The sequence below is a fragment of the Triturus cristatus genome, chromosome 7 (genome assembly GCF_964204655.1).
Source record: "Triturus cristatus chromosome 7, aTriCri1.1, whole genome shotgun sequence".
NCBI lineage: Eukaryota > Metazoa > Chordata > Amphibia > Caudata > Salamandridae > Triturus > Triturus cristatus.
Window position 1 is genome coordinate 1,188,721,796 of NC_140590.1, and position 19,881 is coordinate 1,188,741,676.

At 47.2% G+C, this 19,881-nt stretch overlaps 1 protein-coding gene across 3 annotated transcripts in view; it reads right to left on the reverse strand.

Moving 5' to 3' along the window:
- Nucleotides 1–19,476, reverse strand: part of LOC146811426 (uncharacterized) — a 277,144-nt gene extending 257,668 nt beyond the window's left edge. For all 3 annotated transcript variants that reach the window (XM_085618527.1, XM_085618528.1, XM_085618531.1), the window contains exon 1: nucleotides 19,364–19,476. The gene's annotated coding sequence lies outside the window, so the exon portion shown is untranslated. The remainder of the gene's footprint in view (nucleotides 1–19,363) is intronic.
- Between the last annotated feature and the right edge of the window lie 405 nt (nucleotides 19,477–19,881).

Genomic DNA, 19,881 nt, shown 5'->3' on the forward strand with positions numbered 1-19,881 from the left:
GGAGGCCCTGGAGAGACAAGGCATCATCGAAAAGGTCAGTGGGCCAACCCCGTGGGTATCCCCCGATCGTCATCGCCAGGAAGCCGAAGCAGCCAGGACAAGTCCGCATCTGTGTGGACATGCGCCTCCCTAACGTCGCGGTCAAGAGAGAGCGACACCTGACGCCCACCATTGATGACATCCTGGGAGAGCTGAACGGGGCCAGGTGGTTCTCGAAGATGGACCTACGGTCAGGCTATCACCAGCTACCACTTCATCCGGACTCGAGGTACAGCACCACATTTTCCACACATGTGGGCCTCAGACGGTATCGGCGCCTGAACTTCGGCATCTAGAGTGCCGCCAAGGTATTCCAAAATACCATCAGAGAAGTGCTCAGTGGGCTCCCCGGCGTGCTCAATGTGAGCGACGACCTGCTCATATACGCGTCAACCATAGAGGAACACCACCAGCGGTTGAGAGGGGTCCTCAAAAGGATTCAGGAGTCAGGCTTGACCCTGCACCGGGAGAAGTGTCAGTTCCTGCAGAACAAGATCAGTTTCTTCGGGTACACCTTCTCGGACCAAGGGGTGGCCACAGACCTGGACAAGGTGAAGGATGTCCAAGATGCCCCAGCTCCGACGATCATCTCGGAGGCCCGGAGTTTCCTGGGCATGGTCAACTTCTGCGGCTGCTTCATTCCGGACCTCTCCAACCTCACCAAACCCCTCAGGGAGCTGACCAAGTCGTCCACCACGTGGCAGTGGGGCCCGGAACAGGAGCAGGCGTTCCAAGCAACAAAGGCGGCCCTGTACGCGGACACTACCCTCTCGTACTTCGACCCGGCAAAGCCCACCAACGTGGCGGTCGACGCGAGCCCGTTTGGGTTGGGAGCGGTCCTGACACAACTCCAGAACAACGAGGAGTGGGCCCCCATTGCTTACGCCAGCCGGTCCCTGACCGAAACAGAGCAGCGTTACTCGCAAATCGAGCGAGAAGCCATCGGCATTTTCACGTGTATGTGTATGGACATCATTTCACGGTAACAACCGTCACAAGCCACTCATTCCTCTATTCCAAGGGTCGTCCTCGAAGCCGCCACCCCGGATTGAAAAGTGGATACTCCAACTACAAGGGTACGACTACCGGGTGGAGTACAAACCAGGGGCCACGAACCCGGCGGACTATCTGTCACGGCACCTGCGGAAAGCCACAACAGAAGAGGAGGAGGCCGAGGATACAGAGGAGTACGTCCGGTATGTGACAGAGCGGTCACGATCCCTCCCAATGAGCCTGGCCGCGATCATAGAAGCCTCAGAAGGTGATGAATGCGTGAGAGCAGCGGCGGAGGCTGTCAGGTCGGGAGATTGGAGGACAATCCAAGCCTCGCTCAACAGAAGGACGCCCCAAGCCAAGCTGACACTGGAATCATTCTTGAAAGTGAAAAGTGAGCTGTCCGTTGACGCCCAAGGATGTCTTCTGCGGGGCCCGAGACTAGTCATGCCGGCCAGCCTCGCTCAACAGGTGGTGGACCTCGCCCACAGGGGACATCAAGGAATGGTAAAGACAAAGGGCAGGCTCCGAGCCAAAGTATGGTTCCCAGGCATGGATGCTATGGTTGAGCAGGCAGTGAGAACCTGCACGTGGTGCCAAGCCGCAGGAAAGCCGGACCGCCCTCACCCGGTGGCGACCGAAGATAACCCCCTGAGACCGTGGGAGTGTGTGAGTGCCGACTTCGGACATCTCCCGATGGACGGTATGTGTTGGTCATCATCGATGATTTCACCAAGTACCCAGAGGTCGAAATTGTGGGGAGCCAGACAGCAACTGAAGTAATAGCGAAATTCGAGAAAACCATTGCCACTCATGGCATATTCGGGGTGGTCAAGACCGACAATGGACCGCCTTTCCAGGGGCAGGAGTTTGCAGAGTACCTCAAGAGCTGGGGGATCCATCACCGCAAAGTAACACCAAGGTGGCCCCAAGCCAATGGAGAGGTGGAGAGGTTTATGAGGACACTCAACAAAACCATTCGCATCGCCATGGCTGATGGATCTCCATTGGAGAGAGCGATATACAGTTTCCTGCGGGAATACCGGATGACCCCCCATGTCACAACCGAGGCAGCACCAGGAACAGCCACCATGGGAAGAATCGTAAGTGACACGATCCCACACCACCCTACTTGGGTTCCGGCACAAGCCTCAAATGAAAAGACCCTAGCCAATCCGATGCGCTCGAATGACCACGCCAGCCAGCAAAGGGGAGCTAAGGAGTCCACGATACAACGGCAGGATCGAGTGTACGTGAAGGACCGCTACCCAGGCAGCAAGTTCAGACTTCCTTTTGAACCACAACCATGGGTTGTCACCCACCGGACAGGCACGATAGTGACCGCTCAAAGAGGAGCTGAAACGGTCACGCGAGATGTGTCGTTCTTCAAAAAAGTCCACCCAGGAACACCTTCACGTCCCGGGGCCGAGCCAGAGGGGCCGGACCCCGACCAGCCGAGCGGAGATCAGGAGGGGGAGGACGGTCGGAGTGAGGATGGTGGTTCCCAGTCCATCCCAGCCACCCCGGTGGGTAACCCGCCTGGTGGCTCCCCAGCCCAGGCAGAGCCTAACACCCCAAGGCGCAGAACCCCCGATGTGGCCCTTTCCAGAGGCGGCCCATCCCGCTACAACCTGAGGAAGAACCCGGCACCGTCATCCCAGCTGGCGGACTATATGGTGTAACCTGTAAGGACTGGCAGACTGGTAACAGACTCATCGTTGATTTTTCTGGTCCTATGTTTTGCTTAATGTTTATAAAGGTTGGAAGGAGTGTAGGGTCCGGCGCGCGTGAGGCGTTCTAGCCTTCCACGCTGCCGGGGTGCGCTAGCGCTGACGCGTGACGTCAGACGCTAGCGAGTTTAAATAAAGAGGGTGGCCTCGACGCGTTAGTCGGAGCCGCGTGTGAAACTAATGAATACCGGCTCCCGTGTCTCTTTTAGCGCGGTTGCGCAGCGATGTAATTTAGAGCGTTTAAAACGCTACAGTGCTTATGGAACTCTAACAAGCGGAGGAGCTATAATATTCCGAAAAACAGCACTTCAAACACATGCTTTTGTTTATTACGAGTTTAATGTGTTTGTATCTAAAAGGGGTATGAGTGGCTCTAAGAAGCAGTCAACAGGTTTAAAAATTTAAAAAAAACGTTGAGCTTGTTTGAGTGTATCAAGAGAATTTAAAGTAGAGGTACTGTAGACCGAGCAGTGTAAGAGTACCTTACAGATATCACATGTGTATTTCTGTACTGGATTGCCACGGTTACCTTAATGACGGCTCGTCCTATAAACCTGCTGGCTGGCCCACCTCTAAAACAATGGGCACAAACATTTGTGCTAAATTTCTACACTTGTGGGATGAGCTAAATGTGCACACAATTGGTGTTAGCAAAAGTGGCCTAGTGGCTAAATTGCCGATTTGTGGCTTAAGAGTTTGCGTTCGTTTTAGGCTGGCCCTCTGAAACAAATGCGAGTGATACCGTGCACTTTATACAAGAAAGACACGGCTTTGAAACAGGTGGAGCCGTTCTGACAGCAGCACCACGACTCATAAACTGTCTGTCATGCTCTGTTTAGCCTGAAAGCGCCTAGAAGTACACTCCGCAGTGTAGCGCTATATGCGTCTCCTCTCTTTCTCAGATTGCCTCGCTGAGCGGGATGTGGGTGTAATGATTATGGTTAACATGCCAGTCCGTGTGAGGTTCACGCCGCGCTCAGCACGCAGCAGTACTGGGCGCGCAGGTAGCGCCCACCAGAAATCGAGGCGCCTGCTGCGCCCACGACAGTGTTTGTGTCTTCCCGCGGCCCGGGTGCATCCGGCCCACCCATGCCCTCTTGATATCCTTGACACCACGCGGTTGCCCTGCCAGATACCTCCGTCTGCTCTGACTGCATAAGACCGTCGCTCTTTGGGGCTGGTGGGGGGCCACCTCGGTTACCTCCTCTCTTCTGAAGCACAGTGTGTGCGCTGCTAATCGCAGGACTGTGGAGGCCGTCATTTGATCTCCAGCGCTTCAACTATGGAGATAGATGAGATCTGAATGGTATTTTGGGCCTGTAGTCACTGTCAGAGCGAAGATAGAAGCCCTGCTGACGGGACAACATCCCTGGAACCAGGAACCTGGCAGGCTAGAACAAGCCCTCAGGAAGGTAAGCGCCATGGGGAGGCTTGGTAGTGCGTACATTTTATTTCATTTGCCATAGTTTCTGTTTTGTTAATTTACCACATGTCGTGATTGTTTTTCAAAACACCTTTGTTGATTTTTTTTTTTATGGAATGGCATGTTATTAGGACACAACATCCTAATTTAGTATTACAGGATTTGTAAATGCGCTCAAATTCAACTGTGATGTAAAAATCATATCTTCCTTTTTAGGTCGAGGACCATCCGGTCTGCCGAAGGCAGAACCGGAAGTCGGAGATTTAATGTTTCTGAGAGTGGCTCTTTAGCCCGCCTCTCTTTTTGCCTCTCCTCCATTGGCTGGCTTCCTGAACGGAGGCCAGCCATTGGAGGAGAGAGCGGTCCCTCCAAATAGGCTCCGTCTTTTTCAGATTCGGGGGCGTGTTCCGTGCTGTTCTTTCCACTTTTTAGCCACGCCCTTTTAGAACAGCAGGAACACGCCCCGGAATCCGAAAAACGCCGCTGCCTTTCTCCGAGGCATTTCTGCTTGACCCCGAAGAAAGGCAGTGGTGTCTGGACTGAGCTCCAAAGCCGCATCGCCATTACCCACTCTGAAGTTGTCCTGCTCCGCTCGACCCTCCCCACCCCCCTTGAGTGGGCTCCTCTCTCCTCACACCTCTTTCCTCGGCTCAGCTCGGTGCTCGGCGCTCTGTCCTGTGTCCGTCTGCGCCAAACGAGATTTGCTCAGACCTCGAACCTTCTTAATCCTCCATGACATGGGTCCATATTTAAGCGCTTGTTCAGATTCAGACGTGTGGTAGCGTAAACCCTAGTGTGTTGCTACGATCTGCAATTATGAAGCCCAGCGGGGCCTCATTATTGACAAACAGGGTGCAAAGGAAACACCAGGAAGTGGTTATCCGGGAAAGGGCAGTGGAACCGCTCTACTTTCAGCTGTTCTGAACAAACGTGATCAAGTGACTGTAAATCAGGTAATTTGCCCTAAGCAGGAACTCGACCGACCTGCTCCGCCGGTTTCAGCAGCAGCGCTGCGGGTGCGGCCAGAGAGCGGCGGAGCAGGAGGTATTCAGGGGGCACGAAAGGTAATACTTGTTGACGACCAAACGTTTAAACTTGTGCACCCGACACCGGTCTCCGAGTCTGACTTATTTTCTTTCCCAGGAGTGCGAGTATTGATTGTGCCTGTTATGTAGACGCGAATACAGTTCGGCGGGCTAATGTGCCACCTGCTGCTGTGTTCTCTGTGAGACGGGCAGGCTGCACATATGAAGAAACCTTATACTTGATACCCTTCTGAACTCGATCACACGAACACAATTGGAGTGGGTTCAAATAACTTCTATTACAGAACTGCACACAACAATGTTTATTGTATGTGTGCTTGCAAAGTGGCCAGTCTGACACGAATACACGACGAAAGAAGCTGCAACAAGCATTTACAATGCAACGGTCTCGGCATTGTTAAAGTTAGAGCTATTGGCATTGCTCATGACATTATTTTTGTTTATGTTTTTGTTTTTAAAACATTTAAAGAAACGGCATTGTTATTTACAATGTCAATAGCTTAATCACTCTCAAATTAGTATGGACACTCCCTTGAACTACAAATGTGCAGAAAGAGCACATTTTGGAACTGCCCAATAGGTATCACATATGCAAAAAAAAAAGCTAATGCCAATAGAAATGACAATGCCATTTATTTAGGGATACAAAAATAAAAAAATAAAAATGTGCAATACCAATAGCTCTACCTATAATATTGCCGAGACCATTGCATTGTAAATGCTTGTTAAACTTTAGAGGGAATGAAAGAAAGCCTAAATGGTCTGTATTTAAAAAAACAAAAAGGCATGCTTCATTGCCAAATTTAATGGTATTCGGTTTACCCTCATCGGGATGATGGAAATTCAAGTGTTTCTTGCTGGTATTCGAACTTGTGACCAGCCGAACACCTCATGCTTAAACAGAAGCGTTCAGCGCACTGCAGAAGCATAATGTGTAACCTCAAGGCATTTGCTTTTGCACGCATTAGGAAAGCAAACATTGCTTTATTGCAAATGATGTAAATGTGATTGCTATTTGATATTTGATTTGAGAGCAAGACTTGAACAAAATGTGGAAGTGAAATAAACACATACCTACTGCTGAATAACAAAAAAAACAAACTAACAAGCTGGCCTGCCGCGTACTTCAAGCAGAGTTCAACCCACCTCTGTGTGTAGGGAGATAGGGGAGATGGGTAGATTTACAGATAGATGACGGAGGGGTAGAGAAGAGGGGGGTGGCTTCTATAGTCAGATAAATGACTAGCTAGTTAATGCAGATAGACGAACGGACAGATAACCTCAAGGAGGGAGGACCAACTGAAGGACGGAATAAAGGATATGAAGCGAGTGACAAAAGAGAGAGTGTGTCTACGGAGGACTGAGAGAGAACAAATAGAGTGCTAGAGACAGTAGAGAGAAATCAAGAGACAGACAGAATGAAAGAGGGTGCAAAGAAGAGAAAGACAGACCTAAAGAAATATTGATGTAGATAGAGATAAAACAACACAAGGAGATACAGGCCTAGAAAGAGAGAAAACAGATACTTGGAGATAGTCAATGGAAAGCAAAGAGAAAAGAGACAGAACGCACCTGTAAACCAAAATGTCACGCCTGGTGTGTAAAGGAACTAAACTGGATGTAATTGATAGCATAAGAGAGAGAATAGATTGATAGATAAAGCAAGAGAGATGAAGCGAAATTGAAAGAAAGATGAACAGCCAGAATGAGAGAGAGTGAGAGTGTGGGAGAGAAGCGATGGATTGTTCGAGAGAACGAGAGAGAGGGGGTGAAACAGAGAGAGATGGAGCTAAGCAGAGCCAGAATGAGAGCGTGTGGCAGAAAGAGAGAGGGGTATATCGAGTATGTTGAGCTAGAGAGCGAAAAAGAGGGACATAGGAAGTAAGACAGATATAGTTATGAGCATACGTACACAGTTATCTTTACTATAATCAGACACTGGAACAGACCATTGAATGTTAGAATGTAAAATCTTGCCCCGCTTTGGGGTAACTTAAAACTTTGTCTGCTACAGAAATTTTTAAATATGAGAGAATGTTAATTTGCTTTGGCAAGTCATGCATTGTAGACTGCACTTGAAATGACACGTGGGAGGCCTGCTTTGGCAGTGAATTGGATCTGGAATTTCTGAGTTTGAGTTGCATGGTCAATATTTATGTGTCACTGTCATAGTTATTTAGACTGTGTTTCTGTTTTATACTGTTTCTGCCAATATGTAACCTTGAGCCACAGTTTTGGTTAATTTTAATTGGAGTGGCTCAGTCTATTTGGTGATTCTCAATTCCAATCATGGGTAAAACATAGCTTGTTGAACATACATGAGATGTATTTGCAAATTGTTGAATTGCATTTTAGGTTTTCAATTTGACCAATCTTTTGACTTCTTACCAATGAAATATGAGTGTCTTCCTGGTCGAGGAGGACCACACTGCTTTTTTAGGTCTCGCTGAGCCCAGCGCATGCGCTGGCTCGGAGAGACAATTTGTATGTGCGCTGTTTAAGTGCTGCTTGCTGGCCTAGCGCTTGCGTGCATGTGAGCGTGCACGCGCGCAGCCGCCATGCGCTAGGCCAGCCAGCAGCACTCAGGAGAGCATCATCGCGATCACTTTCACTTTCACAGCGATCGTGATCGCGATGACGTTATAATCACTGCACCCGCGCTTTACTTTTAACATTAAAAGTAAAGCGCGGGTGCCGCGATTATACCAAAAGTAAAGAAATAGATGTTTTTTTCTATTACTTTACTTTTGGTATAATCGCGGCACCCGCGCTTTACTTTTAATGTTAACCTCTTCACTGCGGCGCAAATTTCGCTGCAGTGCGTGACATTCCAATCGCGGGCGTGGTCATGACGTCTCCCGGCCGTCGTCCGCACACGCCCATTGTGACTCATGACGGCCGGGAGACGTCATGAGCATGGAAGAGGTTAAAAGTAAAGCGCGGGTGCCGCGGCTGCCTGGCGAGCGCTTGTTTATTTTTTTCTATTGTACCAAAAGGTTACCTTGCAGCCAATTCTGAACACACATATGTTTACTGAGAACTGTGTAGTTCCAGATCTTTCCAGCCGGGATAGTCACATAAGAGATGAGGTAAAGGTGTTTAGCTACGCCCCATGTTAATGTTGACATGCATTTGATTGGGCAGTGCCGGTCTCGTGGCTCAGTGCTCAAATACTTCAATATAAGGGATTTGTGTTTGACTTCATGGCCACAGGTACAAATCTTGGTGGGCCCAGTCAGCCTTTTATGCTTCTGAGATCGATGAAATAAGTACCATAGGAGTGCTTTACACACAGTAGACACAGATCGGGTCTCGAACATAGTATTCAAGACTTCGCACAGTGTAATTGTAGCAGGGATTGTGCATGGTGAACCTCGCATAAAACAACGTTAAGCTACTTTCTATGGGGTTTAACACAGATCTTTAGTTCAGGAGACGCCAGCCAGTACGATCTGTTTTTTATTATATACATTTGCATACAGTTATATGTAAATTGATCTACCTTTTCTTTTTAAAAAAGAAAGCAGTGGAAGGAAATAAAAACATTAGCACGTCATGACATATGGCCAGCAGGGAGAGAACTGCATAGGATGTCGTGGGTCCCTCACTCCTAGGATGGTTGCAGCATGGAACCGTAATAACGCAGCGGTGTATTGAGAGGAAGGGGCTGTTGGCTGCTGCTCCAGTGTAGCTCGCTCCACACATATGAAGATGGCACTTTGCAGCACATATGCACTATATGCGTGCACGTGCAGGAAGGCTGGAGTGGCTTCAGGGGTGTTTTCAGTGAGAAAGATCAGCTGTAGAAGTTGCTGTGGAGCACTTCATGTAGTGCCTGGAGAAGGTGGTGAGTGTGTATATGCACTGGGTGGATCTGGGTAAGGGGACAGCCTCTATTCACTTGTGTAACTATTGCTTGTTGACCCCAGAAAACACAACTACTTGTGCACATGATATTGTGGTCAGCGATGTGGGGCGGAGGTCACCCTGCTAGCAGCCGTTGGGCAAGGGTTCTTGAAAGCAAATAAATGGACATCCTGAGTCAGTGACGCCCTCCTACTTAGAACAATTGCTGTAGCATAGTTTCAAGAGTAAGGCCCGCCCATCGTTAAATGAACAGTCGCCATGCTGTCAACAAAAACACGAGGGGGATTGTGAAAGCCATTATGGTGAAAAGGAGAAAACCGTAAATACCAACAGCATTCTCACAACCCTCACAAACTAAAAGTCACTGCTGGAAGCTTTTTTTTTTCACCCCACACATACTAGCTGTTTAATACTACCAAGAGCCCTCTCAGACCCACCAGAATACACGTGGCATCCTTCATCAAACAGTAGTCACACTAACAGCAGTAATCACAAACATCAGAGAAGTGTGACAGTGACCCAGCACTCACACATTACCTCCTCCGTGTTTCTAAAGAGCAGACTCCATGAGCATGGAATATGTCTCATAAAAGGTTTTGCTATTTGTAAATGATTTAGGAACTTGTGTACAGCTCTCAATGGCAAACCTATAAGGCAGCAGGAACTGTTTAGCTGGTATGCGTGGCAGCGCTACCAGGAAGTACGAGTTAACCACTCAGCATGATTGGATGGTGCACTTGTCGACGCACTGCAGCTGCAGCCACATACGTCACAATATACATGATACAGAAATCAGGATTCAAGCTTTGTCGTGTCTGAGTTCGACTGTCGTAGTTTAAAGATGCGCCGGAACCAGCTCCGACTTCCCAGCTGTGGTTATCACCCGGATTAGACTTCCGGATTTCGGTCGGTTTTTCCCTGTGGTCCAGTCAAAAAAGGTTCTGTAAAGCAGGAGCTTATACCGTTGAGAGCTCCTTGCAAGAGGAGATGTTCAAGAACTGTACAGACTGAAGCAAATGAAGCTATTGGCAGTCATTAAAACAGTTTATACAAGCACATCACGAGGAGCTATGGGCTCCAGAAACAGGACTGAACGGCCTGTCCCTGTAACCTCACAATAAGCTTACAGACACTCTGAGTATCGAAAGGTCTCAAATATTAAACTCTTACTGTAATGGAGAGCATAAGCCTAGATTTTTGTAAGACTTTCAAATTAGAAATAGTAACCCCCAACGGGCTTACATGACAATAGTGCAAGGTGGTTTTATAGCGCGGTTTTCAGTAGTAACATCATTTCACGTTATTAGAAGTGATATGGAGTATTACCACTTGCTTTTTGGTCACAAGGTCAGGCAGCTAAGAGCAGGAGAAGTGTGCGAGCAGAAAAAGCTTGGTACTTGGTAAAAACATGCTCTAAATTGATTGGTTGGTACCAGGTCCTGAATGCTATTCATGCTTGTAATGGATGGTGTTTCAACTAATTTCCTGCAAATGTCTGGCCTGCGAGGAAGTACTGCAATAGAAGAAAGAGATGTCTATAAACTCTTAATCGCAATGACCCTCCACAGCCCCATTCCCTGTTCCCCCTCACTCCGGGCAGTGGTGATTCCTGTAGACAAAGTGCAACGCTCTTCTTGTGCACTTTTTAATGCTAAGCCTACCAGAGAGCACAGCAGTCTGGTTTGTTAAAGACATCTTGGTGACATTTGGAAAGCTGACCTAGGAATGCATTCTGCCCATTGCTTATCATTGGCTTTGAGCTATGTGACTCTCATTTGCTTGCTATGCAACTCACATTTGCTTGCTTTCTATTTGCTGGCTTTATTTGTTTTATGCTGTGCAGCTTAGGTTAGCCCTACCTGTGGAGCATAACCTGTTTACTATATTTTTCCAAAGTGCTTGCTTTCTGTAAACAGACGTATACATTTATTTTCTTCTCTGGTTACATTTGCTGTACATTCAAAGAAATAGGTCAAATGTCAGGCTTTGTCTTCCAAGGGAGCATGGTGTTTAATTTTCTATCTCGGACTTCAAAGTGAGATGCTTTATCTGACAATTTGAGGGTGTAAAAGGGGGTGACTTTTTAGGTCTCGCCTGACCCAGCGCATGCGCTGGTCTGGCGAGACTTATTGAGAGAGCTCCAAAAAGTGCTACCAGGCCAGCCTAGAGCTTCAGTGCATGTGCGCAGCGCGCGCGCCTTACTGCGATTACTTTCACTTTCGTGGCCGCACGGCTGCTTTGATGTTTGATCGCTATTACTTTCACGGCCGCACGGCCGCTTTGCATAGCCAATAGGTCTCGCTTTTGGGACCTTATAAGCATTTAGTTATGGCTAAACACTTATAAGGTCCCAAAGGCGAGACCTATTGGCTATGCCAATGCTTGTCTCTTATCTGTCTTGTATCAAGACCCTGATGGACTATGGGGTGAAAGAAAGCTTGAATAAGCAGCTACCTTTGTTATATGACATCTCTTTATTAATGGAATAACTGCACTTTCCCAATTGCTTTATTAACCTTCCCGCTTTCTCAAATTTGCTTGAAAATGCACCATTTGTCCACTCTTTTTAGGTCGAGGACCGTCCGGTCTGCCGAAGGCAGAACCGGAAGTCGGAGATTTAATGTTTCTGAGAGTGGCTCTTTAGCCCGCCTCTCTTTTTGGCTCTCCTCCATTGGCTAGTTTCCTAAACGGAGGCCAGCCATTGGAGGAGAGAGCCGTCCCTCCAAATAGGCTCCGTCTTTTTCAGATTCGGGGGCGTGTTCCGTGGTGTTCTTTCCACTGTTTAGCCACGCCCTTTCTCAGGCGTGTTTTTCTCTCCTCCAGCCAATGGCAAGAGGAGAGAAAAAGAAACACGCCCCCGAATCTGAAAACGCCGCTGCGTTTCTCCGAGGCATTTCTGCTTCGCCTCGGAGAAAGGCAGTGGTGTCTCCTACCTACTTCCCCTTTCAAAGACTCGTTTCCACCCTGTTGGGCATCAACAGCGAAGTGCGGCGTGAGGTCAGTTGTATGGTCACTTGTTGCAGTTATTAATATTTTTATTTTAAGATTACCGTCCCACTGGCCACTTCCATTTCCCCCCCCCCCCGCGAATCCACCCGCCCGTTTTGCCGGCCGCGACTGGTGCCCTGAAATCCCCACTGGCTGTACTTTCGCACACAAACAGCAGCCGGTGAGGAGGCTGTGCACCACACCCATCTATCTTTACAACCCCCCCACATACATACACACCGCTGCTGCATGCACGCAGAGCCTCTCCCGCTTCAGACCCCCTACCCAGGGCTCACTGTCCCTAACAGCCCCATGCAAGGCATTAAGTGGCAGTGCAGTGTGAGTGCTGCTACCCACAAGCCAGGATGCGGCACCAGAGCTCTTCTGCAGCCCCGTGCTCCTCGTCGGACTGCTGGCCTCCTGCTGCAGCTGCTCGGAAGGGACGCAACGAGGACCAGGTACGTACCCCGCTGTTAACAAACGTTTTACAGACACTGCAATCTCTGGCGTCCCACCGCTTCTGTTTTACTCCTACGCTCGTTGTCACCGAGCCTGCTGGTGTGTGTCCGGTTGCCCTCAGGCTAGCACTTTACTCCGGTAGAACAGTCGAGGGTGCGCTGACAGCCAGCTGACCACCTGCGAGACCCCAAGCTTTAACCCCATTGGTGCATTTTGGATCGCAGTTCAAGCTGGACCCAGATTTCGACCGACATTGCTTGCATAAACTGCAGCATGGAAAGTGTCCGCACTGTCTGCCGTCCTTGGCACTCTGAAGCTAAATGTGCCATGAATATAGCACAATGTACCATGCTTGCCAGGAGCTGTACTGGGGATTATCGTGTTAATAAGAGCTCATGGTTTTCCGGATGATCATAGAACTGGGGCACATTGAGATATAGTAATATGCCCAGGAGCACACCATGTGTTCGTGTTGTTATATTTCAAGTCAGCTTTGGCCACTACATCAGGAGCTATGGTAATCCCGCACAATGTATTGTATTTGTTATCTTGAAGTCGTTTGTGTCTTGTGCGCGCTTTTCGTTGGGAGCTTGTGGAACTGTTGCCCTCTGTTCCCGGCTGCCACATAAATAACTTTAAACTGAAGAGGTCTTGAACGAAGAAGCGCTGTTCTCTGCGAACACTTCAAGAATGTTCTTTGGCGCTACACATGCAGATACTTGAACTCAGATGACGTGCTCTACAATACTGATTAAGTCGTCAACAACTACGTTAAAAATCCTTATGGCCATCTAAGTCCACACTGCAGGTCCCGTTTATATTTATCTTCACCTTAGATAATTTGTGTTTTCCATAACTCTCTCTACCTCACTACTCCACTCTATCTCACTACCTCACTATTTCACAACTTCTCTCTCTCAAAACATCACTACCTCACTCTCTAGCTCACAACCTCACAACTTCATTCACTCTCTCTCACTCACTACCTCAATCACTCTCTATCTCACTACCTCACTGTTTCTATCTCACTAACTCACTTTCACTCTCTCTTTCACTACCTCTCTCTATCTCACTACATCACAACATCACTATATGCTTATATATCACTACCTCACAACATCCCTCTCCCTCACTACCTCACTCTTTCACTACCTCACTCTCTCACTGTCTCACTACCTCACTCTCTATCTACCTCACTCTCTCTCACTACCTCACTCTCTATTTCAATACCTCACTCTCTCTATCTCACTACATCACTCTCTCTCTGCTAATGCAATAGGTATCACATATGCAAAAAAAGCTAATGCCAATAGAAATGATAATGCCATTTATTTAGGGATACAAAAATGATAAAATAATAATGAGCAATACCAATAGCTCTACCTATAATATTGCCGAGACCATTGCATTGTAAATGCTTGTTTCAAAATGTTTTCGGGTTGTCCCCACGAACCCTCCTTAGGTTGTTCGGGCTCGCTTGCTACGCTTGCTCGCTGTGGTGCAGTATGACAATCATTTTATGCCCCACCTCTTTCAAATGTCACCAGCCGCCCCTGCTTTTATAAAGCAAAGTACAGACTGGACAATCAATTATTGAGTGTTATTTCTGCGCCCCTTGCAAATGGGGATTACTAGTCCACACCACCTCCCTTGAGTAAGCCTAAGCCTCAGACTGCTCTGCAATGCTACTCTCTGAGAGTCAGGCGCTACAATTGGGTGTTTGGTTCCCAGTGAGGGACTAATGTAGTCATGTTATTTGTGCAGGCCTCACAGATGCTGCCTCATTTTCCAACAGCAAGAATTTACCCTATTCACGGATCATGCCCCACTTGAATGGATGGCTCGCAACAAGGGCAATAATGAATGGGTACTGCGCTGGTTTTTACAGCCATTTTGCTTTCAGACCTTGTACAGGAATAGAACAGACCAAGGGAATGCAGATTTTTCATTTAGATATCCGCAGGACCTATTTCCTACTAGTAAGAAAGTTAGGGAAGAGGGATGTGAGGAAACCTGCCCCAACCCCCCCTACATACCATGTGTTTGTCCTCAAGTTCAGGCTGCGGACTCTAGGAACCACTGGAACACTTGTGGGGAAAATAGTGAACGGATTAGACCAAGCGAATACCCAACAACACTAACAAAGAACTATCATGTTTTTGGGCCGAGAGGCAGATTCACCGTCAACCAGAGCCAACCCCAAGACAAATTAGGAGGAGAAAAAGGCACCATCACAGAAAGGTCAGAGAGTGAGGGGAAAACAGAATCTGAAGACAGGGAAGCTGCAGAGCAGCAAAGCAGGATGCCTTCCAGTGCAGTTGACGAGTCGTACAACGCCACCAGCCTGGATGAAACTCCCGCATTCTGGAGAGAGGAGTGGTGGACACCACCAGAAGATGCTGAAGTGGCGCAGCAACTTGGAGGAGTTGCGGCATAGCGGGTGAGTTACTGTGGAAAGGGTGAGGTGGTTGTCGGGGTTGGAAGGGTGGAAGGACAGGTCGCAGATAAGGGAGAGCACAAGGGGGACGAGCACTATGGGGCATATGCATCAACATTAGCATTTGCGATTCCTTATTAGAGAAAAATAAGGATTCGCTAATAAGGAATAGCAAAAGGCTATGCATGTAGGAATCGCTATTCAAATAGCGATTCCTTAACTTTCCTTAATTGCTACTAGCAAATAGCGAGTAGCAATTAAGGAATGCCGTCCTAATCATTCCTATGGGCCTCCAGGCCCATAGGAATGAATCGGCGATTGCATGAGCAAATAGCGAGTACCAGTAGGTTCTCGCTAATTGCTCATGCAATTTCAAGGGTGCAAGGGTGTCAAAATGACACCCTATAGCACCCCTGAAAATGATATGTGCACATATGTTGCACACACACATGCTCTAAGGGCATGTGTGTGCGCAACATGAAACTTTGAAAAATGCACAAAAGTGCATTTTTCAAAGTTTTTGCAAATTACCATGCAGTTCATCTTCATGGTAATTTGCTCCCCCTATTAGCGAAATCGCTAATATTTTAACTTTGATGCATTGCATTTAAGGAATCTCACTTTGGGATTCCTTAAATGCAATCGCTATTTAAGGAATCGGTATTTAAGGAATCCCTATTTAAGGAATCGGTATTTAAGGAATCCCTATTTAAAGAATCGCTATTTAAGGATTCCTTAAATAGCGATTTCTGCTTTTGGGTTGATGCATTGGGATTGGGTATTTTTAACTTAATACCGGGAGCTATTAGCGAATCGGTATTTTACCGACTGGATTTTGGGTTGATGCATGAGGCTGTATATTTTTTAAGTGCTCAGGTGATACTTTGCAGCAAGGTCTCTGGATACCAAGCTGATTCCCCTAACAAAGGCTGCACTCAGGGCTGCGTACCAATTAGCCTCTGGTAGACCCACACCGATTCTTGGGGAGGGGCAGAGGAAATGAAAGCCCATCAAATAAAGCCAGGTGAGGTTAACATGGTGAGAGATCCCCAATACTGTGAGAGGGGGAGGAGACCATGTCTACTTGAATTGGGCTGATAAGAAAATCCACAAGGCACATGCTGTGTTTCTCCAGAGGCACAAAAAGTCCCAAAATAAAACCCACTTTTTCAGCCTTTAGAATTCACCTAAGGGTGTGGGGATGAATACGGAAAGAAGTATTTCCTAACGTATACTTACTGCTACTGATTCTCATTTATTTTTGGAACTCCAGGTGGCGCCATTCCAAGGGGTGGATGTAAAGAATAAAGGTTGGTTGTAATTATGATTCAGGATAATTTGTCTTGTTCTGTCTTTCAGACACCTTTAACATTTAGTAAAGGCCTAAACGTATATTGTGCAAATGTTGTTGTCTGTTGTTCGTCCATAAGGCGACACAGCTATCACAAGAGGATAAACAATGTCAGCCTGGCTGGGGCCTCGTCGCAGAAACATGGATGCTCTTATTATATATGTACACTCATTTCCATGTTCAAATCAGAAGAGCACTCTGCTGTCACTGCGAGGTCACTGTTGTCGGAGTCTCAGCCCAGCCGATTCCTGTTGCCCTCTGCGAGGAAGGATGTCCAACTTGTCACCAAGACGGGGACCTGACCACATTCACTCACAGGTAATGGGGAGTTAGATCATCCAGGAAGGGATTTTGGCAGATCACCCGTCCTAGGTAACTAGGTTAAGGAGTGCATAGTAGGAGTACACTATGCACTGTACCTATATGCCAGCATATATATATCTACTGCTTTAGCACAATGGTGGAATTATTTATCCATTTCACTGTTCTCATATTGCTAATCACTTTCATCTGCTTCTGTCTATTAATCATACAGCACATATATTTTACACAAGAATTACAATGGTTCAATAAATATTGAAACGCTTCTTTTGTGTATTTCTTGTGTATCTCTCTGAGTATGCACGAGTGATGGAGCGAAAAGGTTCTAGATCAGTTACCACTATTCCTTGGCGAGCCAGGTTTGTCATGTTCTGACGTTGCTCACTATTCCTTGGAGAGCCAGGGTTGTCATGTTCTGATGTTGCTCACTATTCCTTGGAGAGCCAGGGTTGTCATGTTCTGATGTTGCCCAATCTATTTGTTACTTTCTCAGGGTTAGGGTTACTTGTGATGGCACTGTGAGCTAGCTGGACTATAGGCTAACGCATCCTAAGGGGGTGCATAGAATCAGTGTGTCACCATCCCAAAGCTTATGTTGTCCGACAAACTAACAGTTCCTTACTGAGAAAGTGGAAACTGTAAGACAATGTCAGGAAGTCGTGTCAGAAGTCACCGTGGGACCTGGAATCAAGCGCAGGTAAGTCCAGCAGAGGCAACGAGGCCAAGTACCGCAGTGCATGTGGAAGCGGTTTTTATAGCCGCTACTGCACATAGCAGCCAGAAGCATGTGCGGCTGGGTGCGGTTGGGTGCGGTTGGGCGCGCCATTAGAGCATGTTGGTAAGCACTCGTGAGCCACGTGTAAACCAGCTATGTGCTTTCTAGATTGTACAGAGTTCTGGTTTCAGTGATACCACTGCCACCAGGGATATCTAACAAAAACAGTGAATCACAAGTACGATATGCATCATAAACCTACCACTGACACAGGAATTTATGGTAATATGGTATTTATACACCATAACCCAAATAATGTGCATAACATGAAATTTCAGTAAAGCACTTCCCAGACCCCAGGGAGAAGGGCCACTCTTTTAAAGAAATAAGGGCCCAGTTGTCTATGTCCCTAGCGCACAAGTTGAACATATTGATGGGAATCAGGACTCTTGGAAACCGGTTTACTTTTTGATGCTCCTGCTCAGACAGTCACAACAACAAACGGTGCCAGGGGAACCAAAGGGCAAATCATAGGTAGCAACTGTTACCCCTAATTAACAAGACACTGCCAGTTTACACTAAACAGATATGTATTGTATTATAACATTTATATAGTGCTTCGTTTGTAGCACATAACCTCTTGGGGGAGAGCACGAGTGGTGAAGTATTGAATTTGTTGAGATCCTACCTGGGAAGCATTTTGGTGTCTTGCATGAGTGACCAGAGACATGCTCTAACTTATTTTTGGGCACCACGCCCATCAGTGCAATGGAGGAGGTGTGAGAGATAGGCACTCCCATTACAATTAGATATAGTTCGGAGTAAAACATATAGGTACCTACACTGCACCAGTCGAACCAGAGGGACAGTGGATTGCTGTGTGTATGTACACCACAAGGAATAACCAGAGGATGACCCATAACCCATTTGGCCACGGGTGCAAGGCAAACATGTATAATGTATAAGAATGGGTGTTGAAGTCCTGATTACTGTCTATGTGTTCCACTCCTTGCACTTTGTCCAGGGCTTCAGTAAATAATAGGAGTTTGCCAGTGAGCGACTATGGGTGGAACAAAGGGTCAACCTTGTAATATCTTTGAGGATCACTTCTTCTAAACCTTCTATTTTGGTGAATTGCTCATGGGGTTTATAAAGGTATTTTAGACCTCACCCAGAATTACCTGAAAAACTGAAATGTGTGAGAAATGCAAGTATATAAAAAGGGAACAAACCACCATTCTTTCATAAGCAGTCAGCTATATGCTTCCCTATATTTCAAGCTCCAGTTAAACAGCCTGCGATCGAGCAAAGTGTTTTCCGCGCAATCATTGTAGCCAAGCGCACCAATGCAGACCATTTCAATTGAGTGCTAATGTAATTAGACAGCACCCATTTTCATTAATTTGTTTGAAAAGATCGGCGCAAACTCCTGGCGCGAACAGATGTTGCCTTCTCCCTCGAAGAAGATTCAGGAATTTGTAAATGGCACCGCTCAGTCTTGTTTATGCAAGGAGAAAGGGTTTTATCGCTGCCAGCGACCCCTTCTGTAAACATTTTAGAGCTCTCTGCACATTTGAGTGATGATAAAGCCCTGGCAACTACGCTGTTAATGCGTGCAGCCACAGCAAGATAACTAAAGGTAAACAGCAAACGCTGTGCAGCATTAATAAAATAATTTAAAAAAAATTCCAGCCACTAAAGCAGCGAGGAGTGGATGAGAATGAGTACTTGGGCCACAGGTTACTAAGAGAGAAATGCACACAGGATAACACTTCAACCAATAGAAACGAAGGAAAAGTAAAGTGACAAGCACATGGACAAATCACAAGTGAAGGCGGGATGTAAGCCCCTTTTAAGATATATTCAATACAATAGATTTCACAGCACAGTGCAAGCGCTGCGCAGGCAAAACCCAGTAGCGGCCGGCACGGCTCGTAAGTGGCGGGGTGGGCGGGGATGATGTAAAACAAACAAAAAAAGTTTTAAAAACGTACCTTTTCGTCACTCTCCCGTACGTCGTTTCAGTCTCTCCTATCCGGGGCAGAACAGGAAGCAGCCAGTCTCCCTCCCCTAAGCCAATCAGAGGGCTGTCCAAACAGTCATTGCCTACTTGGAGTGGGCAAACCACTCCTTCCCTATTCAGAACAGGACAACCCCCCTGTCCCACAAAGCTGCACAGCACAAACAAATACAATGATAATGACCTTGAGTTATTATCATTGCATTTGTTCTTTCTTTCACTGCTTTGCAGCAGTGGGGCTACGCTCCTCCCCTTTAGCGGAGGAGCCAACACTGGTGAAACCTAAAAAGAACATCGACTGCAAAAGATACATTTTCAATTCTACAGTTCAGAACCCAGGTGAACCTATTATTCACTTCTCTTAAGGAACGTGTCCACCACTGCTTTGATAATTGCAATGTGGAAGAGGCCATCAGAACTCAGATCCTGCAGGATGTCAACTGCATCCTTTCAACAAAATTTGCTGCAGAAATCTTGCCAGCTAGCGTACAT